We start from the raw sequence: 27,214 nt of genomic DNA on the forward strand, positions 1-27,214 counted from the left end.
TCGCGCCCCCTCCCCACGCGCCTCCTCCCCGCACGCCCCCTTCCCGCGCTCCCTGCCCGCACGCCCCCTCCCCGCTCCCGCTCCCGCTCGCCCCGTCCCCGCGCCCGGCGCCCCCTCCCTGCACCGCCCCCTGTCTGCATCACCCCCCCCGCCCGCCATCGCCCCCTCCCCGCGCCGGCCGCGCGTGAAGTTTCGCCCTGCGTTTCCGCTTGAACGGCATCCAGCTGCCTCGCCTTTAAAATGCCGGGGCGGCCGCGACTCCGCTCACAGCCCCGGTCGGCGGCCGGGCCGGGCTCGCCCGCTCCGCCGGGGCGCTGACTCAGCCGCAGCCGCCCGCCGCCCGCCGCCCGCCGAGCCGGGCCTGGGCTGCGCCCCAGGGACCCGCGAGCGCACGGGACGGCCTCGCCAGGTAAGGAGCGCCGGAGCCCGGGCCCCGGAGCCAGCACGCCGGGCGCGAGCGCGGGTCCCCCGCTGGGGTCCAGCCGCGCGCCGCCGCCGCCGGGACCCGGGACCCTCGGCCTCTGCGCCCGGGGCGCGCGGCGGTCGGCGGGCAGGGCGGGCCCGGGGCGCGGTGTCGGGGGAGCCGCGGCCGCCGGTGGGGCTGGGGCGCGGGGCTCGGGAGCCGGGAGCTCGCGCGGTGCCCGGCCGCGGCCCCGGGACCGAGCGCCCCTTCCTCCGCACGGGGGCCCCGGGCCCTCTGTCCCGGGGTGGGGGGCGGGAGAGAGTGTGAGCGAAACTGAATCCAAGTTAGAAATTCCTTCTTGTCAAGTTCTGTGCCCCAAATCCCGCCCCTGCTTGCGGCTGACAGTCCCAGGGGACAGGTATTTCTCCGTGTGGCTGATGAAGGTCACAATGGATGTAACTTCTGGGAAAAGTTCTGTTGGCGGCAGCGTTTCTAAAATGTCAAGTCTCAGTCGGATTTTGTCCTGATCCACAGCGAAAAGCCTAACGCCATCTTTCGAATCTTTCCTCTGTATCAGTGTGGAGAATGCCTCTGGGAGGTATTTAGGGGAATGTATTATGGAACTGAATTCTGTAAGAGTCTCCATGGCCCACAGGGAAAGTTCTGGAAGGGAAGGACCATCAGGAAGGACCAAGGGGATGCACCTTCTCATTAGATCTTCAGTAAGGTCACAGTGTGGCCTCCCCCCAGAGAGAAGTCCCAGGTGGGGCTAGCTGGAGACGGTTCTGCTCTAATCCAGGTCTGCATCAGCTCAATCCTAGGGTCTCCCTGAGCCTCCCCGGAGGCCAGCCAGAGGACCAGAGTATCTGGCTTGGCAGTCCGATGCAGTCTTACTCTTTCATGTCACATCTGTGTCCAGTGAATTAGGGGGTCTATGCCTAGAGGCTGGGGGGTTCGAGTTCCCTGCACGTCCTTCTGTCTCCTGAAGGCTCCCCTTGAGAGGAACCATACTAACCTGACGTGTGGTCCTCACACACCTGCAGAAAGGGCTTAGGACATCACAAAGCCAAACATCCAAGGCCTTAGATGTGACTTACAAATTGGAGTTGGGTGAAGGTTCCATGTTCAGGGATGGCTCAGCGTAACAGCAGCTCTGAGGACCCACTAGGAGGGAAGTCGTGCGAGCAAACGCTTATCTCTGGAAAACTGCTCTGAAACTGCTAACTTCACATTTATCCAAAAGAGAAATTGAGGGCAGGCTGTTCATTTATTCAGTGTAATCTTGGTGTTAATATGCTCCTGTCCTGAACGATTAATTCGCCAATCACTTTTCGGCTGTATTTATTATTTATAAACAACATGCAAGCAACAAATGCATGAAGTATAATGTGTCTCTGAAGTCAAATGAATTTGGAAAATTGTAGCAAACTTCTGGCTGTTAGATACTTAAAATACAAATTTACATTGATCAAGGTTATGGTGAAATAAAGACCTTTTTCAATAGTACAAACCTTAATTGGCGTAGGGAAAAAAGTAGTTTGTCTAGATGTTCAGTGACTGCCCATAAGTCGTGACGTAGAGAACGGATCCTCTTTCCGGTTTATTTCCTTCCTGGGCTAATGAGAGAGGCGGCCGTTCTGAATATACTGGCTCGCTAGTTAATCTTTCTCCAACAAATATTTACACAACCAGATTACACTATCACAGCACAGACTCAGAAGCTGCTGTCTTAAGGTGGTTTGTGCAGAGTATCTTTCAAATTCAACAGTGTTTCCATGATGGAAGTGGAAAATGAAGTGGCATCAAGGAAAGTGTCCTTAAATTCTCCTGTCCGGCCACGCTAGAAAGAGCAGTGTTTATAAAATTGACAGGGTTCCAAGACTCTGAGGCTAACGCTTCTAATAAGTTCTGGTATGGAAGAAGACCGTAATGGCTCTGAATTTTGGCATCGAAGGCTCTGGAATGGGTCCATGTCAGTGAATTCTTTAGATAAGTGAGGTTCACATTGAAACATTAGAAGGGACAACATTTTCAACTATTTTAATGGTTTTGGGAGAAAATATTCCTAAAGTGCATGGCATGCTTCTTACAATCAGAGACCTGGCTCATGGGAATCCAGACATTTCCTGACGACTCAGGATCAGCCCCGAGAACGTCTGTTCTCCAGTGTTCACAGGGCAGAAGGAGACCTGAGCTTGCAGCCGACAGGTCAGCATTTGCTCCGGGCGCTGCCTTGGTCAGGTGACTGTAAGCGAGTTGCCTCTCCAGCGTTGTCTCTCATTTGTAAAACCCAGGAGAACCAGTATCCGAAAGTGAGTTTCACTTGTGAAGCACTTACTGTATGCTAAGCACTGTTTGTATGCTGCTAATTCCCAGGGCGGCAATTCTTATCCTTGTTTTCCTGTGAGCAGAGAAGCAACGACTTACCCAAGGTCGGTTCAGTGTAGAAGAGCTGGTATTCCCCACAGGGCTCATCTGGTTGTGAAGCCTGGGTCCTTCTCATCTGTGCTGCACCCGTCCCGGAGGCTGCTCGAAGGAGGACATCCCTGATTGAGAGTCCGCACTCAACACACGAAAGTGTATTTGCACGTAGCTGTGATTACCAGTTGCACTTTGTGAGGATGAGATGGAATCAGCCAATGCACACAGGCCGCACGCGAGGTCCCTCTGTAATTGGCCTCCATCATGGCTGCCTGGCGCATAGAAGCTTCTAACTCCTTCTGAGACTCAGTCTTCCCGTTTGTAAACTTAGCGCACAATGGGCTGCTTTGCTGGGTTCTTGTGGGAATCATCGTTGAGGATGCAGCACATAGCAGGTGTTTTATAAAAGAGGTCCCGCGAACCTTCCCTTCCACAGTCTGCCCTGCTTCGCTGCGGACGTCCGAGCTCAGTCGGGATTCCTCTGCATGCTCTTGAACATGTGCCCCAATGGCTGGACATTTCTGGAGGGGTCCTTGCTGTGCCCCCAAGGTCAAGGATGTTTCAAGCCCTTCCAGGGAGAGACCCCTCGGGGGACTTATTTCAAGGGAAACATAGAAGGACACTGTCCTTGATGGGAAGAGATGAGGTTGGGATTCCTAATCCCAGAATCCCCAGCCTGCCACTTACCCCCTGAGCCCCACGTTTCGGCGGTGCCCCTGTGGCACAGAGGGGCTTGCCCAAGAACGGGCTCCCCTGTGGCTCAGCCTCACCCCTGCAGTCCCGTCCTGCCCAGACGCCACCCAGGACCGCTACTGCCTCTCGCTTACCGTCCAGTCTGAAAACAGAACCGGTGCCTCTCCGGCCCTCTCCTCAGGGCCCACCCTATCACCTTGACCTTCAAGTTTTTACCATCCCCGTAGCAAGGACAGGCGCAGACGGAGGGAGGAATGGACCCGGCATGTTCCCATAGACTAGAGCTCCTTCCACTTCCCCGCCGAAAACCACTAATGACCCCAAAAGGAACGTGCCCCTGAGGCCTCAGTAAAGGTTCTCAAGGCACAGATTTCATGTTTGGTATATAGGGCTACACTCTATTTTTATGTTTTAAATTTTTAAAAAATTCTTTAATTTTTAATTAAAAAATTGTTTTGCTCTACTCCATAGTTTATCTTTGCTTGATATAAAGCAAGGCAGCCCAGGGGCGCCTAGGGGGCTTAGTTGGTTAAACGTCCAACTCTTGATTTCTGCTCAGGTCATGATCTCAGGGTTGTGAGATCGAGCCCCACATCAGGCTCTGTGCTGGGTGTGGACCCTGCTTAAAATTCCCCCCCCCTGCCCTTCCCCAACCAATAATGGAAAGAAGGGAGGGAGAGAGGGAAGAAGGGAAGGAAGGAAGCCAGCCAGCCCAGCACCACTCGGGGAGGCAGTGCCCTTGACCCCCGGGCCACACTGCTGCCCGCTCAGTGTACTCATGCCCCAGGGAGGGAGGCCAAGCCCTTGGCCATCTGTCCTTCTTCTAAAAGATCCATCTCCTTGTCCCTTGGCCCCATGAGCTCACAGACCCACAATGGCATTTCATCCATGTCCTTGGGCTCGTGTGATGGCAGAGGCCCTGAGTTCAGCCTGGAGATTGCAATAGGGTTAGAAAGACCGGGCGTCATGCTGCCACTCCTGCAACCCAGGCCCGGGGCAGACAGTGGGGACTGAACTACAGTTCTTTCCATGGACATATGTCTTTCTGGGATGTAGGTCTTCATGCTCAGGCAGCCACAGTGAGCTGACCAGAGGTAGCGGTCATGATGACATCCGTCTGCCGTCCAGCGGTTGGCACTGGTGGCCAACAAGCGCCCCGGGACTGCTCTGCCTTTAATCATACCCAGCTCCCCCCCGGCTACGCGACTTCTCCTTGGCTCGGGTGGAGCGCCCCGGGTTCTAGGAGACTGCAGATCTATGGCACGTGTCTGTCACGCCCCTTGCCTTGCCCGGAGCAGGCTCTGCTCGTCAGTCAGGACGTGCTTTCCAGCAGAGCCGGAACGGGGCCTCGGAAGCCTTCTCAACGGTTGCCTGGAGCCGGCTCGTGAAATGGCCTTGAGTAGGGACAGTAGACAATGAGACAGTGAGGAGGACGGTGACGGCCCCCTCACCTTTCCCCTCTGCCCCTCCGATAGCCACGGGGACACTGACACGGTCTGTCGGTGTGCAGCCCCGCAGGCCCCCAAACTCAAGACAGAGGGCAGACTGTGTGGTGGGCTTGCAGGGATCCTGACGCCATGCTGCAGCTGAGCCTCGGGGGGCTGCCTGTGCCGCCCCAGGGGGAACTCCTACTTACAGCTTCCCGGGTGCCCGAGCGCCGTACCCCAGACTGGGGGCTGACACACAGGAACGTACCTGCTGACCGTCCTGGAAGCTACAAGTCCAGGATCAAGGTGTCGGCAGGGCTGGTTTCCTTTCTTCCTGTCTTTTCTTTTTTTTAAGATTTCGTGTTTTTGGGGGGGGGGAGAGCGAGCACAGAGGGAGCGTGAGTGGGAGAAGCAGACTCTGAGAGAGCCTGATGTGGGACTCGTTCCCAGGACCCTGAGATCATGACCTGAGCCGAAGGCAAACGCTTAACCGACTGAGAGCCCAGATGCCCCTTGTTGGGCTGGCTTCTTTGGAGGCCCCTCTCCTGGTCTCTCCAACCTCGTCCTCACGTGGTCCCTGCTCTGTGCATGTCTGTGTCCTCATCTCCTCTTCTTATAAGGACCCCAGTTGGTCGTATGAGGTTAGGGCCCACCCATCTGACTTCATTTTACCCTGGTCACCTCTTTAAAAGACCCTTCCCCGGGGACACCTGGGTGCCTCCGTCAGTTAAGTGTCTGGCTCTTGATCTCTATCCCCAAATAGACATCTGGACTCAACCCCCAGCGTGTGACCTGGGTCCCAGAGGCAGACGCAGCGAGTGTCCCCCTTCCCTGCACCTTGGCTAAAATGCTGCTACCTTCCTCCTCGGTGTTGTAGCAGAATAGAGAAACGTTGCCACTTTTGGCAAACTGAACTCTGACAATCCTGCCTCTTGCCAGAGGCCAGCTCACCGGAGGAGCAAGACATTACCGTGCGTCAGTATACGAGCCCGGTGACACCCGGCTCTCCTGAAAATGTCTGTGTTCAGCAATGTGTCTGATTTCTGAGAACACTCCTTAGATGCTGGGTGTCTACGTTAGTGTGGGGAGAGTGGATGTGCACAGTCTCAAGGGCCAGACCACTGTTGAGAATTGAGTTTCCTCTTCCCAGGGCACCCCCACCCCCCATGGTCACCCCCCCTTCAGAGCAGGTGTCCCCCACCTGTGACTCCAAGGAGAGAACCTCTGGCTGCTCAGAAGACAAAAGGCGCCCCTCTCGGAGGCATCTCAGAAGCAGAGGAGGTGGGGGATGTGGGACAGTTTAAGGAAAGATCTTTGCACATGTGGAATGGGGCTGGATGGTGGAAGGCGGTAGAGACAGTGACCCAGTAATCAATGCCTTGGCTGGCTGGAGTCACAGATTACAGAACCCTGGAGATAATACCCCAGGGGAACACGAGGGCCTCTGGTTCCAGACCTTGACTCCGGTGCTTACAGCCATGGGACCACCGAGAACCAACCCCACTGCTCCAAGCTCCGTGTTCTCACGGGCAAACGGACATTGTGGGAAGATTTTATGGAGAATATCTAAAACCACCGAGCGCCGTGCGGTCACGCAGCAGGTCTGAGACACGTGCGTGGAGTCTGGGTCTGATGCTAGAGAAGAGCTCACACTGCAAGAACGCCCCAGAAGCACGTGATAAAACGCACACTCAGAAGCCAGCCTCGCAGCCCTGACCCAGAGCTTCCCAGCACAGAGCTGGCCATGCACATTTTTCGACAAGCTCGGCACAACTTGGCGAGGCACCCTGAACTGGAGAGAATCGCCGGCCCTGCCTGGAGAGAGGAGGGCAGTTTGCACACTTGCCTGGTTTAAACGACGCATCCCTGGAAGTCCCCCGCCAGCGATGTCTGGGCAGAGACGGAGCCCCCTTTCTCCGCGCCGCTCCAGACAGACACCCATTAACTCCCCCGACGGGCTTCCCACGACAACGGCGGTTCATCACTTCCCATTTGCAGCAAGAGTCACGACTCAGTGGCCGCCAGCACGGCCCGTGGCCAAAGCCTCGCTGTCCTGTCCGAGCCGGCCCTGCAGAACCACAGAGGGACCCACCGCGAGGCCCGGGGACGGAAAGAAACCGGTTGCTCCGCGTGATGCGACTGCATGTTTTAGCACGTACTGCCCGGCTCCCCGAAGCCCAGGACTGCTCCAATTTCCGCCGGCGCAGCAGAAAGGCTCTTTCTGTCTGCCTTTGATCTGTCGTGTGGTATTTTTGTCCCCTTTATGTAGAGTGGACTTCGGAATTAGAGACAGTTTGCTTCTCTGGAGGACAAAGATTTGAATAGCTTAATAGCCGAGGGCTTTGGATTCAGGGCAAGAAACGTCTGCCATCTATTTTTAAAGTGTCCTCTTCCCAGCAAAATATTTTTCTGTTGATTCAAGTTATAGATGGACTTTGTAGAAGTTTTGGGAAATACTGAAAAATGTAGCAGAAGGGACTATCACCCACCAACAAAGCTAAGCACTCGACGAGCCTTTTCGTGCTTCCTGCAGTTTCTCCCCCCGCGCGTACCTTTTCTGGTGTTGCCGTCTGCTGCCCGTCCGCCTCAGTGGGCTCTGTGAGGTTGAAACCCCGTGAACCGTGGTCGCGGGCACAGGAGGCTCGGCGGTGGCCTGGGGCAGGGAGCAGACAGCGGGCAGGGCTGACGCGGTGGGGGCTGGCAGGTGGCATTTCAGGTAGAGCAGGTGGCAGAAGGGAATCGGGAAGAAGGCACAGAGGAGCCTCGGGGTGGCTTTAAACACGCCTACAGGCTCCTCAACCCTCGCCCCACACAGGTGGTCGCCACGGCCCCTCCGCCTGAGCCTGCCTAGGGGCTGTGGGCCCCTCGACGAATAACATGAGGCTGGAAGTGACACTTCTGCCTGGTCTCTGTAGGGACCCTCCCTGCCACCCCTGAGCCTCCACGTCCCTGGGACAAAGCCCCCAGTGAGAGGCACCCGGCTGAGCCCTGTCACCCTCCAGGTTCAGAAGCAGTGATGGTGGTTTTTGAATAAATCACAGCAGCCTGCTCAGGCTGGAGAGGAACACAAGATCCCACAGGCAGCAGGAGGCGGGCTGGGTCAGAGCCTCAAAGGGCCTTGGTGCCCAAGGGCCCGACCCACAGGTGCTTGGCAAGGGTCCTCCCCACAAAGGGACAGACTCACAGCAGTTGATGCTGGGCCTTCAACTTGCCCCCCAAGCCCCGGTTCTGAACTCAGGTTCGGCTGCTCGGCCCTTGAAAATTAGTATTTGAGAGACGAGTGATAAAGCTTCCTTTATTCGGGAAGCCAGCCACAGGGGAAGATGGTGGACTAATGGCTCAGAGACGGTTTTTGCGTCCAGGCAGAGCCAGAGGGCTTTAAAGGGGACGGCAAGGAAAGAGGGAGGGGGCGAGTGCAGGAGAAGCAGGTGTCCAGGCCGTTCGTCCTGTATGGATGTGACCCTGAGTGGACTTGCTGGCATCTGAGCCTGCTGTTTTCGCACGTGGTCAGGCCTTGTCTCCCGGAAAGTCTGGTCCTTCACTCTCAAGGCCAGTGTGTGCAGATCCCCAGGAGAGCAGGGGAGTTCTGCTGCAGACCAGCGGACTTAGGTCAGCGAGCACGGTGTACCCGAGCTTGGAGCCGGTTCCCCTGCAGCCCGGCTGGAGTGCGTGAGCATCTCTGTGCTCTCCGCCACGGCAGCCTCTAGCCCTCACGCCAACTCTGGGAGGCTGGTGCGCTCATCATCACCCCTGTCCTGCCCATGGGGAAACTGAGCCACAGGTTAAATAAACCGCCCAAGCTGCCCTGCTAGGAAACAGGATTTGGGCTGGGATTCTGGACCCTGCTCTCCACCCTGACCCTCCCTCCTTGTCCATGGAGGCTGCTAGAACACACAGGGGGGTGTGCACCTGCTGGTGTAGGGTCCACAGGGCTCCCGGACCAGCAGCAGCAGCAGCATGAGGGCACCTGTTAGGAGCGCAGTTCCCATCTCTGGAGTCACTCCGACCTGGCGACAGAGGGCGATGTGATTCGGTCTGTCTGAGGGCCAGAACTGTGCAAAGCCTCCCGTCCACCGATCTCACTCGGCAGCGAGCCCTTCTGCACTGACTCGGAAGAGAGCCTGCCCCATCTTCACCACGGGCGATGCGATACTATTCCTGCAACAGAGCCTCTCTCTATGCTGCACGTGTCCCGGGGAGGGAGGGGTCTGGCTGTGCCCGGCCCGCGTCTCAGCTGAGAGGCGGCATCTGCCCGCCCAGCCCCCGAGGCCCACCCTGCGCAGCCTGCCCCTCCTGATGGTCGCATTGATCAGGAATAATTAAAGGGTGATTGGAGCATCTGTGGTTTCGACACACCCTTCACCAGCATTTCCCCCACTGTCCTGAGCACGGGCCTTTGCCCATAAATTCTCGGGCCACATCTGTTCATTTGCTTGCTGGGCTCAGAGGGAAGAAAGCGTTAGCAGAGTATGAGAAGATTGTTTCCAGTTCAGCAGAAAACAAGCCGACACTTCCCAGGACTCTAAACAGGGAAGGGCAGTTAATAACTGGCGGCTGGATGGCCCCTCTCGTCTTCCGCACCCTCGGTGACAAGGACGGGACACCAGCCAGGGACCACAGGTCAGGCTCTGCGCAGAGGCACCTGGAGCGCTGAGGGGAGGGATGGCGGGGCCCGGTGCACGGTGGCGGACGCCCCCAGAACCCCGCTCCTTCCTGCTCTCCAGACGGCACAGAGCATCACGGGCCTGCAGACCCAGTGCTCCGTCCACTTGTCAGAGACGCTCCCCCCGGACCACATCTTCCTGGAGCTCAGTAGGGAGGCACTACCTACATGTGGGGGGCAAGGAGAGAGCCGCGTTGGCATCTGGAATTTTGCGGGAAAGGAGGAGGAGGAGAATGCCAAATAGCCTGGATCCTCGCAGTCCATCACTACACGCCTTGCCCGAGAGAACAGCTCTGGCCTTTGGTCTGGGGCTTTTCCTGCAGCCGCTGGCCCGCATCCTAGGGACTCTGCCAGGGCAGCGTGCCGCCCACCTCCAGCCCTCCTGCCAAGGTGACAGTGGGCATGGGGCATTGCCCGGCTGGTCACGAGTCTTGGTACCATCCCTTGGACGAGTCTGATTTTGCATCCAGCAGGCTGGGACTGCTCACCACAGCTCCCAACAACCAGGCCGCAGAGGCCTCCCTCGGGGCTCCCGGGGCCCGGCCTCAACGGCCGTGGGGATCCATAGCCGTTCGGGCGTGGGGCGAGGGAAACAGGCAGGTGTACTCGGCACGGCGCCCTTCCCAAGGGGGAGGTAGCTGAGGGAAATGGAGGGTTGGCAGATGGAAGCGTGGTTCATGTGGCTGCGGATCAGTGGGTCCAAGGCTCTTGACCTCCCCGTGTAGCTCAGGGATACGTGCCTGTGATGGCACGATCAGCTGTGTATGGAGGCAGGCGGGTGACGCAGTGGGTGGTGAGGTGGGGGGGGACACCCACGAGCCGTCCATGGGGGCACCTGCCAGGCAGAGAGGGGGGCACCGTGCTCCCGGCTCCGACAGCCTTGCACGAGCAGAAATGCTGAACTGTACGTAACATCTGCCAATGGCCAAGTTTTAAAAATTAAACCAAAATTAAACTGAAAGCCGAGCTCTGTAGGCCAAACAGAGCGCCCCTGCCCAGACCCACCGGAGGGCCGCCGCCTTACGACCTTCGGAGGAGACTCTGGGCGGCATCATGGTCTGGCGGCATAGGAGGTCCCCTGAGACAACAGACAGTTCCGGCTGTTCTGGTGACCAGTAACCGGAGGGGCCGCATCTGGCCTCCCCTTCCCGCCCCAGGCTGTGGGCACCCTGCTCTGCCTTCTTCCCCAGGCTCCCGGGAGCCCTCTGTGGGCCAGGAGAGTTGCTCAGGCTTCAGAGGTGCCCCATGTGCCACCAAATCCAAGCCCGAAGGCGGGAGTGCAGGAGGTCTGCGGGGTGGGAGCTCACCTTGGGGCGGCTCCCTGCCTCCTGCCTCTCCGCAGAGGGGACGGGCCCCGAATGACCACGATGCAGTCAGAGCACTCTGTCTGCCTCTCTTCGGGGGGCCCCGAGCCCTCTCACCCTGGGTGATGTGCAGTGGGCTAGATGAGGCCTCCCTGAGCCTCCTTCCTGTATCTCGTCTATAAAACAGCAGAACCCCACTGGGGCGCTCACAGGAATGAGAACCCGGACATGGCCGTGAAAGCGTCAGACCATGAAGCCGCGCAGGAGAAAGGTGTTAGGACCGTCTTCCTGCCTGGGTTCTTCACCAGCAGTGGGGAAGAGCCGGCTTCCAGGGAGAGGGCCGGGCACTGGACTCCAACCATCCTGATCATCAGCCTTGGCTTTGCTCTTGCTGCGGGTGGACGGACGGGCTGGTGCCAAGGACCCGCGGCGGGGGGGGGGGCGGTGCCCGCTGTGTCTCAGCTGCCCCCAGACCATGCGCCAGCACGGACGGCTGTCCTCGCTGTGCGCGTCCACAGAGCACCCAGTGTCTGCAGGCAGAGAAGCGGCAGCAAATGGGGGGGGGTACCCGCCCTCAAAGGGGGGAGGAGGAGGAGGACATGGGCTCCCAGCTGCCAGAGACTTTCCCTGTGTGAGCACAGCACACACTTGATGCCAAGGGTCACAACCCAAAAGGGGGTCTTCAGATCAGGGAGGGTGATGTTTGAAGTTGACCTGAAGGATTTCAGGTGAAGGGGAGTGGCTCTCCAGGCAGAGGGGTCTGTGTGAACAAAGGTGTGGAAGTGGGAAAAACCCACACTGTCTTTGAGAAACAGGGTGATAGGAGCATAATATGTGAGGAAAGGAGAAGCAGGAGGTAGGAAGGAGAGGGGAGAAGAGCAACAGGAGGCGGGGAAGGAAGAGAAGGAGGAGGGAGAGGAGGGGAGGGGAGAAGAGGTAGGGAGGAGAGAGGAAGGTGGGAAGGGAGGGGAGGGAAGGTAGGGAGGGGAAGATGGGGAGAGGAGGGAGGGAGGGGGGCACAGCCGCGGGGCTTTAGCGGGCGTGAAGTCTGTCAATGCACTGAGGTGACCCTTCTGCCTGGAGAAACCAGGGCCTTAGGAAATCTGCTCTGAAAACAGGAATGCCTTTCCTGCTAACCCCCGCCCCCACCCCAGACCCACTCCTGCCCCACAGTGGGGGCACTTTGGGTGGGAAGCCTTCTCAGAAGCCCTCCCTGGGGGCCCCTCCTGACCCAAGCACCTGGGGAGTGGGTGGGGGAGCCGCCTGGCCCAGGGGCCGTGCTGCCCAGAGATGAGCGGTCAGTGCCCCCTGCAGTCTCCGCGACTGTTGGCTGGGTCCTCGCCTCGGTTGCTCTGTGCCGTGACTTCCGTCCCAAGGCCTTGGCGAGGGCGCAGTGGGCACACGCTGGGTGGCGCGATGCCAGCTTAAGGGTTCTGGGCACAGCAGCTGGCATTTGCCGTCTCTGGGTACTTTTCGTCCTGTGGCGCCTGTCTCCCCAGCAGGATGCCCTCAGGGCCTGGCACAGAGCAGGACAAAAAGGCAAAGGAAGCCAGCTTTCCCCTGGGGACTTCGCTACCTCCCAGGATGTCCTGGTGTCTTGATTTAGGATCGTGATGCTGCCTGCTTCAGAGAAAACATGTCCCTTGTTAACGGCTGCTTGCGCTTTTATACATCGGATTTACTTTCACTAAAATGTGACATTTGCCACTGATTTTTATATCTTGTACAAAGTGTCTCCAATAAACAGATGCATTTTAAAGAACTCCATTCAATGAATCAGGGAAACAAATGAGCTTCTAAAATCCTGCTCCCCTTAACAGATGTCTGGAAAGTTCTCAGGACTTCCAGAAGGGAGTCTTCGTGGGAGACTCTTCCTGGCACACAGCGATTAGGAGCTGATTCCATTGCTGGGAGCTTCTTGCGCTGGGGGCCGGAGGCTGTTGTTGGCAGGCAGCACGACCTTCGGCTCCTTCGGCTGACGGGGGGGCTCGGTCCAACCCCTGGAGGCTCGTGGGGCAGCCTATGATGGGATCCAAGCTGCGTCCCCGAGTGGGTTGCCTGGCAGAACAGGCACAACAGGAGGAAGGTCTAGAGAGGGAGAACTTGGTCCCCTCTGGGGGTGAAGGACAGGGTGGACCCCAGCTTTAGAGCCCGAAAGTGTGTGTGGCGTGGGGAGCCCCCCTTAACACAGCAATACAAAATCATGAAAACAAAATGACTACAAAAGTTAACCTTATTTAGAATGAAAAGGTAAATCACAGCAAATTACAAGTGAAAAAACATGTAAGCATTTTTTACTTAAAAAAGAAAGATGGGGGCACCTGGGTGTCTCAGTTGGTTAAGTGTCCGACTCTTGATTTTGGCTCAGGTCCTGGTCTCAGGGCTCTGATATCGAGCCCCATGTTGGGCTCCGTGCTCAGTGAGGGCCCTGCCTGATTCTCTCCCTCTCCCTCTGCACCCCCTTTCTAAAATGAATAAATAAATCTTTTTAAAAAGAGAGAAAGATTCACAAAATCCATTAAAAAATTAACTTTTTACATAATTAACTGCTGACCCACCCGTATGACATTTTTACTCTGACGATCTGGGCTGCGTTTTGACCTCCTCTTCACATTTCAACTAGTTTGGTAAAATCATCTCCACAGAAAAGAGCAATGTTGTCGGTCTTGCATCCTGGGCCAAACTTTGGTTTTTATTGGCTTAGTTTAGAAATGTTTCTTTCAGCTACACAGCTCATCACCGGTAACATCATGTAACGGGTCCTACGTGAGGCAGTCTCGCCAGAGCTCTTTCATTTACGAGCTCGAAGACCCCAAGGCGTTGGCAGTCCTCACAGGCGTTGGCTGACCTCATTAACCAGGTGTCTTTCACGTCCGCGATGCCGTGTGTCCTGTGAGCTTCATCTTGTCTCCGTGGATGTCAGTTTATCATGTCAGACCATCAGGACACCGTTCAGGTGCACACAGAGGATCCGGCTGACGGGGCAGGGGGGGTGGTGAGAGGAGGACCTGCATGGGGGAAGGCGACTGGGCGGCATAGCTGCTCCCGGCGCAGAGCCAAGTGCTGAAAGACTAGACGGTCTTTAATGGGGAATCAAAGGCCTGACCGTGAGTCTCCAAGCATATGAGGCCAAGAGAGTGTATTCTTTTTTTTTAAAGATATTTTCTTAAAAGATTTTACTTATTTGAGAGAGAGAGGGAGAGCACAAGGAGGGGAGCAGAGGCAGAGGGAGACTCCCTGCTGAGCAGGGAGCCGGACGTGGGGCTCAATCCCAGGACCCCAGGATCATGACCTGAACCGAAGGCAGATGCCTAACCGACTGAGCCCCCGGGCCTCCCAGTAGAATATATTCTTAAGATCAGTAGCTGACAAGTCAGACAAACTGTGTTCTGGATTTCTCCTACGACCTGGTAGCCGGTGAAACCTTCACGACAGTGTGCACCTGAAAGTAATAGAACCCTGTGTGTTAACCGGAATTCAAATAAAACTAACAAATAACGAGCTATGCAGAGCGTCTTTATACAGAAGTCACTGTGGGCCACGTAACTATCCCCCCAAATCCAAACTGAATGTACTTCTGACTGGACTTTGCCTTGGCCTGATCCCTGGAATGGTGCCGGCTCTCCACGGCCTCCCGACTGGAGGGGGGTGAGCCCAGAGGTGGGAGGTGGGCTAGAGAGCGGGCTGGTCTGCATCGATTGCTGGTAATGTGGCTCACTTGCTCAAAGTGTGCTAAAATATACGACCATATAAAATAGTGCTAGAGCGCTTGTTTCCTACGGTCTTGGCAGGAACCCACTCAAATGAGGGGCCCTGAAACTGAAGCCCCTTTCGCTTGATGGTAAGTGCACCTCTGACGCAGGACCCAGAAGGTCTGGGAAGGCTTCCCGGAGGAAGTGACAGTTGAGCCAGGCCCAGGAGACTTTGGCTGGTCAACAGGGTGGACACTGCAAGCGCAGGATTAACGTGAACAAAGGTCTCCGGTGTGTGAGGGGCAATGGGGAGCCGCAGCTGGGCTGTAGGGGTTCACACAGCGGGGGAGGCAGGGAGGCTGGGGTAGACCAGGCAAGGCGGTGTTGAATGCCTGGCGGAAGGGCTGACTTGATCGTGGGGATGAAGGGCACTGTAGCCAGCTGGTGCTTAACGTGGTCACTTGGGATGGTAGGTCTGGCCGTGGCCCCGGACAAAGAGGGGGATGGTGGGAGACATGCGGAGCCTGGTGCAGAGCGCTAGGGCCTGCGGAGAAGCTGGGAGGACCGACGCACGCCAGGCGGCCCTGTCTCACCTGACCCTACTCCGGCTCCAATTCTCATCCACCCCTGACCCTCCTCACACCACTAATTCGACTCACTGCTTGGTTTGCAAAAATGCTTATTGATGTATTGTCCCTGATCTCGGAGAAGCAGCCTCCCAAATGACAAGTTTCCAGAATCAGTCCCTCCCTCAGGAAGTCTGTCGATGCACTGAGGTGACAAGGCTGGGGGTTCCTTGTTTTCTGCACGGTGCCCTGCACACGAGGCCTAAACCCCCCCAGATGACGTGCTCCTTTTGCTGTGAGGACAGCAGACTCAGGGACGTGCTCAAGGTCATTCAGCTTCTCTACGGCAGACGGGCTCCTGTTCTCAGGGCCACTCTTCTCCTCTGTTTGTGGGGATAGAGGAGGCAGCACGGAGCCCTGTGCCGGGGACCCCATTCCTGAGCACTCGCAGAGCCCACAGCCAGCCCCGTGGGCTCCTGACCGACGTCTTCCCTATGCGGCGGAGTCCCGCAGCCTGGAGCCGCACAGCCTGTGCAGCTGCCTGCTGGGAGGGGCCGTGAATTTCAGGGAGACTCATCACTCTTGGGGACAGCTGTGCCAGTCTCCTGCAGCTCTCCCCTGTTGGTGTGGGGAAGCAAGCTTGTGGAGCTCTCCTGAGCCCCTTGTACCAGCCAAGTGTGGCCCCAGCCCGCTGATCTCCCTCTGGGTGGAGGGAAATGTCCCTGGGGGAGTCCGGTCATTGTGGGATGGCCCCCTGTCCGAGGACACCAGGCGATTTGCTGTGTCATTGGCTGTGCTCTGGGGAAGCCACCACCGAGCACCAGGCAGGGTTCGTGGGCCCCTTGTGCAGCCAGCCTGGGGATCTGAGTCCCGCGGAGGGCAGCCGTCGCAACAGAGATAAATACGATAGCCAGTATTTCCACTGCGCAAACTCCGTGTCGGGTGCTGTGCTGGGCACTGGGGCATCTGTCCTCGTTCACTCTCGGATCCACTGAGATGCGTGGGGATGGGTCTACCCCCCTGTTAAAGATACGGACACTGAAGTTCTATCACTTGTCTGGGGTCGCACGGCCGGTCACGGTGGGAGCCTGGACACTGTGTCGCAGGCTGTGAACGCGAGCACATGGATCTCCCGACAAGCACGCATTCAGCAGGTGCCTGCTTTGTTTCCCCCCGGGCGGGCGCTGGGCTTTGACTCGGCTGTGCAGACCCCCTGGGAGGGCACGCGTGCCTGTGTCATGAAAGGGGCTTCCTGCGGAGGCTTTGGGTTGTATTTTGGGGGGCGAGGGGGCACAGAGAGCGGGCACAGATTCGGTGAGCCCTGTGTCTGAGGCTGCCGCGGGGCTTTAGCGGGCGTGAAGGGCAGGCTTGACAAAGATTTGCCCACCTGCCCTCACCCGGACTCGATTTCATTGTTTGGAGAACAAGGGTTGATTCTTTCCATTTAAAAACTCTGTTAGAGGCTCCTTGCCAACGTTCAGTAAAATGTAAAAAGTCAGTAATTACATTGGGGCACAAATGAAATTGCTATCAAATTAGAAACATTAGCTCCGTTTCCTAGAAGTGTCTTTGGCCACTGGTCTGATGGAGGACAAACAAAGGGGAGCGTGTGACCCCCTAGAGATCCGGGGAGGGGCAGTACGCAGGAGCCAGGCCCACCCCTTCTGCTCCCCCGGCCCTGTCCATGCAGCCCATCGTCCGCCACCACCGAGCTCCCAGCCTGGGCACCTCACTGCTGGCCGACTGCGCAGCTGCGCCTTCAGGGTCACAGTCAGATTTCACCCATTCCTATAGCTCGGCCGCCCCCACGCCCACCCCACGCCCACTGCTCCAAACACAGAAACCTGTGCTCCCCGTGCCCTGGTCCCACGGTGGCCCTAGGAGCTCCACATCATGCGGCGCCTGAGACTAGGAAGCTGCTTGGCTCGGTAACCATAGCAACCGCGTGGCTAGCGCTTCCACATCGCTATGAATGGAAACGCTTTTCCAAAATATACAGTCTGCGCCGGTATCAGCAGCTGTTCTCGCGCGTGCAGACCTTTCTCTCGTAAGGTGGGGAATATTTTTACCAAAGTGAACGGGCCTTTCTCTCTCCCCATTGCTGGGTGTGTGTCCCTCACTTTGTTCATGCTAAGCAACGGTCTGCCTGGAGGAGATCGGAACGCTACGGGAGGCAAGCAGCAAGGAAGGCCACACTAACACTCAGCTCCTGACGATTAAAATATGATTATGCAGCAGAATAACAGACTTGCAACTCAGGCTATTTTCTTGAGAAGAAATTTCCCCAATTCCCCTATTTCCTTTTTGATTTAGCATATCACAAACCAATTAGAGGTGTCGGCTCGTAAACCTCTCTATGGCTTAGAGCTTTGGCCATGTCCTTCATGAGATATTAGCTACATTTGAGGAGGAAATGTTGGCCCAGGGGAAAGAAAAACAAGGCAGGATGAAAATGGCAGAGGATGGTGAGAGAGAGAAAAGGTAGTGAGATTTGTGTCTCCCCATTTTTCTTCTCTGAGCTGAGGCCTGGAGGGGCAAAGTACATTAGACACGTCGAGGGAACAGTGAGGACCGGGGTCCTTGCTCCTTATGGACAGGAGAGAGCTTTGCTGGAGAATTTGTGGCGGCAGACACAGGGAAGTAGGGATCAGACTCCGGTATCAATCACACGAAGATAACTGGGAAATCTCTAAATGTTCGGCAGTGAAGCAAACACCGTTAACTACCCACGGGTCACAGAAGAAATCCCACTGCAAATGAGAGAACACAGTGAACTTGTGGGCTGCACTCAGGCAGCTCTAAAGGGAAGGTGGGTAGCTCTGAGTGCATCGGTTAGGAAAGGAGGCAGGTCCAGCATCAGTGATGTGTGCTGCCAATGGAATCAACCAGAAAAAGAATGGCAAGTTAAACCCAAAGAAAACCAAAGGGAGAGAATAGTATAAGTGAGGGTAGAAATCAATTCGATAGAAAGCACACGTACAACAAAGCCTAGAGTTAGCTTTTTGAAAGTATCAATGAAATTTATGACCTGGTGAAAAAAAAAAAAAACAGAAATGCAGATTGCCAATACAGGGAGTTAAAAGGCCGCATTACATCAGATTCTCAGATATTAAAAATAGTCAGGGAGCAGCACTGACAACTTGAGGTGGTTAAGTCTGACCATTTAGATGGAATGGACTAATTTCTTTAAAGGCACCGCTCAGCAGACGCAGTGACCTCTGAGATCCAGAGAGGGGAGGCTTTGGTTCTCTGGCTCCTGGCTTCCTCTGTAGCCCGTGAGCCAGGCCCTCGGGGAAGACGAGAGGCCGCGGGTTCTGCAGTGGGGAGAGCAGGTGAGGAAGCAAAAGCAAACCCTGAGGCACACAGCCCACAGCCCGCTCCAAGGAGCAGGTGGGGCGCACAGAGCAGCAGACTAGGGACCTTGCCCCGGAGACCAGGCCACGGGGGCCGCCACCACACCCGAGGGCACCTTCCCCCAGAACCCAGGGAATGCCGTCCACGCGCATAACTGTTTTTCCTCGGTTGCCTTACGGTGCTGCAATAAATCACTGGGTCAGATAAACTTAAACCATTCTTAATGTTTGGGAAAAGATGACTTAAATCACAGGTAAAATAAAGACACCGAGTCTTCTCTGCACGTCAGCGTCGTGGCATGAATGATCTTCTATTTTTATACGTTGTCCGGCTTCCAAGGGGACAATGGAAGCGTCCAAGTATGATTTTCAAAAAGTTAGAATCTCAACTCTTGCGAAAATACGTGGCATAACCAGTGATTTATTTCATTCGTGAACGATGGGACCATCACCATGGAAATCCGGCTCTAAGAGAATCGGAAAAAGGGAGTCTTTCAAGGGCCTGAAAGAAAGCCCGCTTGAAAAAGACTGCTAATTTACACAAAGAATTTCTTAATGTTCTACAGAGCAATAAAACTGCAAACTTTGGGGACGATCTTTGCTACCAGACACAGTTCTCCAACCTGCTCTCAGGCAGGAATAGTCCGCGTCATTGCCAGTTTTCTACCAAGGCCTCTCAGCCTGCAATGGGAAAGGAGAATGGTCCTACCTTGGGAAGCTTAGTCAAGCCTCGGTAGAACTTTCTTGGCGTGAGATAAATATAAAAGGAAATTATAAACTCTATATATGTATCATTTGTATTTTTGTGCACCTGACCTTCTCCCCTAATCGGCCCAAACCACGCAACAGCGGAAATGCAAACAGAACGGCCCATTCAGCTTTTGACCACTAGGTACCGTATTGGAATTTGTTAGCCAAGTCAATATTGCTCTCACAAGCCAGGATACCAGGGGAACAAAGGATGTTCTAGCACCCTCTAATTTCCATTAGACTGTCAAGGTCACAGAGTTCTTCCATCCTATGGAGAGGATGCCCCCACACCCCCGTGTGCAGCCAGCCAGGCCACAGGGCTCGAGACCCCAGGACGGAAGGGGACTGTGAAGCAGGACTTTTTTCCCCTGAATTTCTGATCTGTCACAGACCCACACGTGGTCTTACTGCACGTGATCAGTGCTCTGCATGGACTGCGTGGCTCACACCTAGCTCGTCTGTGTGCTGTTGGAGGCGAGAGTCTGTTATCACACGCTTGGATGTCATCACAGTGTCACGTTGCTATGAACGCTTCCTAGCACTGCCTCTGAAGGTCCATGCTTCCCCTGGCGCGAACTAGAAATTTCAAGAGCAGGTGTGGAGCTCTCGTGTAGAGGAAACAGCAAGCCCGACGGTCCCTCTAGCCCAGGAGACTGCAGGAAGGAGAAGGGGGACGAGGAGGCTGAGTATGTCCAGAGACGGGCTCTCGTGTCCCAGCCTGTCCTCACCCCAGTCTCGGGGTCTCAGCTTCGGGGCTCTCAAAGCACGCAGCTACACGTCAGGGGCTCCCGAACACTGGGCCAGGAGCTCACTTCAGGCGTAACCTGAGGGAAGATGCAGGACCCTCATGAGCCCACGTGTGGCCAGCATGTGCAGGACAAGTGGCGCGGAGCCAGCAAGACGACCAGCCTGAGGCCGAGCTCCCGCTTCCCTGCCGTCAGTGCACCCATGTGCCGGGCACCCAGACATCCCCACGTGTCCAGGGATGTGAACGTGAAAGGGACGAAGGCCCAGTGTTGGGAGAGAGGGGCTTCCGTGGATGGACACCCGGCAATAGGCAGAGGTCCAGCAGTCTTCCTTCGGGGAGCAGAAGCCAGTGAGGACCCCGAGGACCCTGCGGGATCCGAGGACTGTTACGGCCCACCGCCAGGGACAGGCTCACATCCCCAGACGTCTGCCTGGGGAGGCGGGGGCAGGGGCGCCTTCCCCTAAGGAATCAAGCAGTCGGCCACTGGGATCATCCCTGGGGGCTGGAAAGTGGGACACAAACACCGAAACCCGAAGGAGACAGTTTAAAGTCGAAGGACTCGCGGATTTACTTCACTCAACGGATCACACACTGTCCAAGAAAATTTTTTTTGCCTAAAAACTTTTTTCTTTCATTCTTTAAAAAAAAATTTTTTTTTTAAGATTTATTTACTTGAGAGAGAGAGAGCAGAGCAAGCGAGAACATGAGTCTGGGGGAGCGGCAGAGGGACAGGGAGAAGCAAACTCCCCACTGAGCCGGGAGCCTGATGCGGGACTCGATCCCAGGACCCTGAGATCATGACCCGAGCCGAAGGCAGACGTTTCACCGACTGAACCACCCGGCTCCCCAGAAACAAATGTTAAACAGCATCTGCTGTGGACACTCAGTAAAACTCAATGAAGCATGAGCCCTATGAGTAAAATATGAAGAATACATCAGTTAATACACAAATAAGCGAGATGGGGGAAATCTCGCTCCTTTAAAAACGGCAAATTGAGTCTTCGTTTCCTTCCCTTTGCTCTGGATATCCCACTGAAATTACCAAATAAAACGTAGACTAAACGTGGAAGTGCTGGAAAGTGAGTCAGGGTCCCCTCTGTGGGGCAGGGGGCTATAGGAATTTCTGGAAGACGGGAAGCAGGTGAGAGTAGCTGAGCGCTCAAGCCCGCTGTCAAAGGTTGACCCCGACCTACGGGGAGTGGAGTGTCGCTGCTCCCAGCAGAGCGGCAGAAGGCCCAGGGTCGGAGCATGCTCCGGCAGCAGGGGTGGGAGCACTCAGTCGTGGGGAGCTGGGGAAACGGCCAGTCTGAGCACCGGGCCAGGCCTCACACAGGCCAGCTTGCCATCAGCCACAGGGGCTCATGCACGACCGCTTCCGAAATGCAGGACAGCATTTGCTGGGGGAGACTGCTCACAGAGCACAAGGCCAGGGAGGGGGAGGAAAGGGGGCACACTCGGGGCCACCACAGCGAATGCGCATGGAGAGGAAAACTCCTACAAAACAACAGAACAACGATATTCTAATTTTTTTTTTTTTTGCTTTCACTGGAGTTTTTTTTTAATTTCCCGCTAAAACATTCCTCCATCCTAACTCAAATACCCTCATGAGACTTCGAGAGCATTGGGCATCCGAGAACCAACAGAGGGAGTTAGAGGTCTCTCCCCTCAGCCCCACACAGAGCTTCCGCCAGACCTGGACATCTCTCCCCATCTTTCTGTATTGGCCATAATTGGAGACTTGCTTCTCCACCTTACCCTGATGGTGGGGTGAGAAGAGGGGAGGGTTAACCTGCTCCGGTTTCCGGCCCGAGCATCCCTGCACTGAGATCCCCCCTCTGTCCCTGCGCCAGGTGGACCCCTCTGCTCCTAGAGAAGGTGGCTCGGGGGTCAAACCAAGGCAGCCGTGGAAGGAGCCCAATCAGCCACGAACGCACGTGCAGCTGCAATCCCATCCATAAATGTGGGCAGAAAACATACGAGGACATTCCACATCCCAACAAGCTGAGCAATTAGAAGAAATGGTCTTTAATTTTTAAAAAAAGGGCAATGAGGGAACAGGAGGAAAAATTAAATTTTAATGGGTATACTCGGGAAGGTCGATTTTACGAAGTGACAAAATAGCACCTCATAAAGGAAGAGCAAGCTACTACGACCTAAGAACGGCATGAGGAGAGGGCAAAACGTCTTTGACATTCAAAGCGCGACGGACAAAACAGGACTAGCGGAGGCAGCGAACAGCAGGGTAAACTTGGCTGGAAACCAGATTACCAATTAAAAAGACCAACTGAGGGACCTTCAAGGTTGAAGGTGGGGAACAAGGGACAACTTGCAAGAAAAAAAAGCAAGAGGCGTGGAGAACCAAGACCCAAGAGCCATTACCTGTATAATAAAACCAGAAAGGTCGATCGAAGAGGATGTGGAAAAGAAAAAAATAGGAAAAAATTTCTCAGAGCTGAAGAAAGCCTTTGAACTTTGGATCCAGAATGTTCACCATGAGAGAGTAAATCTTAAAAGTCCTCATCACGAGAGAAATATCTGTAACTACGTTTGGTAACAGATGTTTGCTAGACATCTTGTGACCATCTTGCAGTGGACAGATACTGAATCCCTGTGTTATACACTGGAAATTAATATGATGTTGTGTGTTAGTTATACCTCAATAAAATTTTTTCTTATTTTAAGAAAACTGCCCAACTCAATGAAAGAAAAAAAAATGGAAAAAAGATGCACGTATGAGTAATCTTCTGGTAGAGCTTTTTAAATATTTAGGAATACAGATTAAATCCTATAAGCTTCCAGACCAGAAAATAACATTTATTTGCTGCCAAAAATAGAAAGAAAAATTAGATGTCTCATTTCTTTTGTTTTTCAAGTAGGGTCCATGCCCAGCGTGGAGCCAACATGGGGCTTGAACTCACCACCCTGAGATCAAGACCAGAGCTGAGACCAAGAGTTGGACGCTTAACTGAGCCACCCAGGCACCCCTAGATGTCTCATTTCTAACACTAAGTGCTAAAATGTCAGGAATGAAGCAGTATCTTTAAAGTTCTGAGAAAAGATCATCTTGAACCTAGAAATCTATGTTCAGCAAAACAACAGTCTGAGTAAAGGCAAAAGAAAGCTATTTTGAGACATTCAGAAAACTTCAAGACAGTGCTCAAGGGAAATAAAGACTCACAGATAGGGCGAGCGCCGGCCACCCAACGGTGTGAAGATGCCGACTGTCTCCAGGTTGATCCAGATTCGGTGCGGCCCCAATCAAAATCCCGGCAGGTGTATTTCTGTGGAAATGGACAGGCTGAGTCTAACATTTGTGTGTGAGTGAAAAGACCCAGGAATATCCAAGACAATCTTGAAAACAAATTAGGAGAACTTACACTAGTGCATTTCCAGATTTATGCTACAGCTGGAATGAAGAAAACATGGCGTTGGTAAAAAGAAAGACAATGGAACCAGAGAGGAGTGCAGACAGACCCTGTTCTGGTACTACGGCTGCGTAACAAATCTTGGCTTAAAACAATAACAGTCTTTCATTTTGGGCTCAGCTAGCAGCTACTGTTCCGGGGCTCTTGGTGGCCACAGGCAGGTGGTGGCTGGGGCTGGGGTCCTCGGGAAGTCGTCTTCGCCCACATGTCGGGCGTCCTCCCCCGTGAGGAAGGATCCCTGGGTCTCCACGTGCTCCCCACAGGGCACCACCTCCTGGCATGGCAGCCCAAAGCTCCCGGTCCCTGTGTTCCAAGTGAGACCAGTAGAAGCCGTGTGACCCTCTCTAACCAGCCCCCAAGTTAACTTCCACCTCATTTTATTCATGGAGGGGCCGCAGAGCCCCCGTTTCCCCACCAGGCTCAAGGGCAGGCACCATGGAGTCTGCCTTTTCAAAGGATTTGTGGACGTATTTCGAAGTCAGCACATCAACCCGCCTACATGAATCACTTGACTTGCAACAAAGAGCCTCTGTGTTTCTTTAGGGGAAAAGATGGTCTTTTTAATAAATGAAGCAAGAAACCAGATACCCCCTTGGGGAGAAAGAATGAACCTTACTTAGCACCGTTCACAGACATTTCGTTGAAGGAACGGTAAACATGAGACTTCCGAGAGCAAACGTAGGAGATCTTCAAGACACTGGGGTTGGCAAAGATTCTTCACTATCTCTACTTTGTGGGTGGTTTTAAATTTCCATAAAATTTTAAATTCAAAATCTTTCATTTCCGTAAAAATGAATATGAATTCAAAATTGGATGGATCAAATAGCCATGCGGAATCACGATTCTAATAACATAATGGATAATCTTGATCTAATGAACGTGTATAAAATCTCACATGCCCAAAAACAGAATAACAAGTTTTTATATATGTTCATGAAATAGTTTCAAAAAATTAACCATGTGTACACACACAGAAGACACAGAGTAAAACCTGAAAGAGGCTACGTTTTCTGGCCACAATGCAATGAAAATAAAATTAACGAATTTTTTTAAATAAATAAAAATTTCTAAGCATTTAATAATTTTTGAAAAATCACTTTTCCACACGACCTTCAAATCAAAATAAAAATCAGAGACTAAAAATTAATAGCAATGAGGAAGTGATCTATAAAATCCATAGACAATAACACATTTTTCCATGCATGCAGCAAAAAACCATACTCAAAAAAATCCACAAGCATAAAAATTGTTATATTTCACAAGAAAGATTGAAAATCAATCTATCAAACTGTCATCTTGTGAAGCTAAAAAAACAACTAATAAAAGAGAAAGAGGTAAAATTAGACCTATAAAACTCATCATTTTTATGATGAAAGAATAGCCATATTCCCTTTGAAATGAGGAACACCACAAGGATGCCCACTGCTGCCCCCACAGTTGACCATTTTCTTGTGATCAGATTCAACAGGAAAAGAAAAAGTGGCAACACGCAGAGAAAGGAACAAAACTCTTCCTTGAAGACACTGCTATCTTTTTTTTTAAAGATTTTATTTATTTATTATTTTAGAAAGAGAAAGAGAGAGAGAGAGAGCAGGGGGAGGAGCAGAGGGAGAGGGACAAGCAGGCTCCCCACTGAGCACAGCGCCTGATGCAGGGTCAGTCCCACAACCCTGAGATCATGACCTGAACCGAAATCAAGAGTCGGACGCTTAAGCGACTGAGCTACCCAGGCGCCCTGACACCGATTTTCTAAATAGAAAATAAACTAATAATAGAGCTCCGGAAGTTGGTGGGATTTAAAATTCATATACAAAAAAATTTCTATTGTTTGTATATACGGTTGATGGACAAATAGAAAATGCGAAAAGGAACAAGACGGTACTGACAATATCGTAAACTACAGCAAACCAAGGAATAAATAAACAAAAAATGCATTTTCTCACGGTGAGATGGTAAAACACGATGAATGGACATGAGAGAAAGTGTGAATGCCTAACTCACCAATGGCAAAAGGTATTACCGTCTCATATAGATGGTAATTCATTGCTACGGATTTAAAATTCAGTGCAATTCCAATCAGCATCCCAACGAGATGATCGTAACATGTATGAGGAGCCAAGGTGCTCTTGCATACACGTTCCACGGCGGGGGCCTGGACTAGAGTTGTCAAGATGCCTCATAAAGCCATTTGAATGTGATTAGACAGTGTGGTATTGGCGCAGGGTAGACAGCAGACACCTTTAAAAGCACGGAGAGCCCAGGGCGAACTCATGTTTACATGGTAACTTGAGGTTACAAGTCATGGGGGAAAAACAGACTAGTCAGTAAACAGGTGAAGACAACTGTTCCTCCATACAGGAAGACGTCAACTGAAAGCCCGGGTCAGATCACAGGAAAATCCATTTCAGATAGCTTACAGACCTAAATAAGAAAAACAAAATTGGGGCACCTGCGTGGCTCAGTCGGTTAAGCGTCTGTCTTCAGCTCAGGTTATGACCCTAGAGTCATGGGATCGAGTCCCGTATTGGGCTCCCTGCTCAGCGGGGAGTCTGCTGCTCCCCCTGCTTGTCATCTCTCTCTCTCTCTCTGATAAACAAACAAATAAATAAATAAATAAAATCTTGGAAAAAAACACCCTTTACAGATAATTCCTCTTCCTTGAACCACTAAAGAACACAGAATCACATGGAAATCTCCCCAATTTGTGCTTAGAAATGAGCACAACCTTGATACAAAAAAATTTAACAGAACAGCACACACAAAGGAGTCAACAGATTCCATCTTACTTAGTGCCGGTTGTAATAACCCCGGATAAAATATTAACATTCAAATCCAGCCGTGCGTTAAAAGAGAATATACCAAGTAGGATTTATTCCGGGATCTAGGTTTGGTGCAACATGAAGATATCTATTCAGACACGAAGGAGAAAAACCCATGTTTATCTTGGGCAATCCCGAAACTCATTAGCACCCTGGAACTAATACAGATGGCTCATTTTCTCGTGCGTTTCTGTGTGTCAGGCGCTGTTAGGGGCAACGTGTGCCGTATCCGACCCTGACAACAATGCTGTGAGGCCCGTGTTATCATCACCCCGTTTTCTATGTAAGGTACTGAAACTTAGAGCATATACGCAGAGAAGAAAACTTCCCTGACTTGGTGGGGGTTATTAACCAGAAACCTGCAGCCAACATCATAATCATTGAAATAGGATTCCAACCCGCTGCCTGCTTGGATTGCCGCCAGACCACATCCTTGGCAGTCTGGTCTCATTTCCTACATTTTTCCTTAATTCCCCGAGGAGCTGTGCTACCACAAAGCCCATAGTGGAACAGAGTCCCAGCTTATAATTGGCATGGACTAAAAAACACAAGATGAATTTTCTCCCTCGTCTCCTGGCATCGGAGCCTACCTTCTGCCATTGGAAGCAACTCAAGGACACCAGCGAGCCTAGCTAGAGGTACCATGGATAACGCCAAGGCACTCATGACCTCCAGAAGTCAAGGGCTCCCGTCCCCTCTGGGGACCCTGGATCCCATCACTTGCCTCCCTGAGCTTCAGTCTCCCTAATTCTGAATACAGGCTCTGGACTGGGTGACCTCTAAAGTCTTTGCTTCTGTATGACACGTGTAAAGTGGTGAGTAGAGGAAACGTGAACATCTCAATTCATGGCTGGGAGCAAATGAAGTATGTTCTTTGGAAAAGAGACCTCTCTTCCCTAGTTCTCAAAACCGCGGGCTTTTGTCCATTCACCCCTCAGACACAGGAAATC

At 53.5% G+C, this 27,214-nt stretch overlaps 2 protein-coding genes across 4 annotated transcripts in view; one reads left to right on the plus strand and one right to left on the minus strand.

Moving 5' to 3' along the window:
* The first annotated feature begins 336 nt into the window (after window positions 1-336).
* CTXND1 (cortexin domain containing 1) overlaps window positions 337-27,214 on the plus strand; it is a 43,697-nt gene continuing 16,819 nt past the window's right edge. The window contains 1 exon segment of the mRNA XM_057303627.1: window positions 337-409. The gene's annotated coding sequence lies outside the window, so the exon portion shown is untranslated.
* Window positions 12,647-27,214, minus strand: part of FAH (fumarylacetoacetate hydrolase) — a 68,516-nt gene continuing 53,948 nt past the window's right edge. For 2 of the 3 annotated variants that reach the window (XR_008956053.1, XR_008956061.1), the window contains exons 20-21: window positions 23,199-23,301; window positions 12,647-14,353 (exon numbers count right to left, since the gene is read on the minus strand). The gene's annotated coding sequence lies outside the window, so the exon portion shown is untranslated. Of the gene's footprint in view, window positions 14,354-18,923; window positions 20,097-23,198; window positions 23,302-27,214 lie in introns of those variants that run through there. The other variant, XR_008956051.1, reaches the window with a different exon arrangement.

This window comes from Ursus arctos, unplaced genomic scaffold (assembly GCF_023065955.2).
Source record: "Ursus arctos isolate Adak ecotype North America unplaced genomic scaffold, UrsArc2.0 scaffold_28, whole genome shotgun sequence".
NCBI lineage: Eukaryota > Metazoa > Chordata > Mammalia > Carnivora > Ursidae > Ursus > Ursus arctos.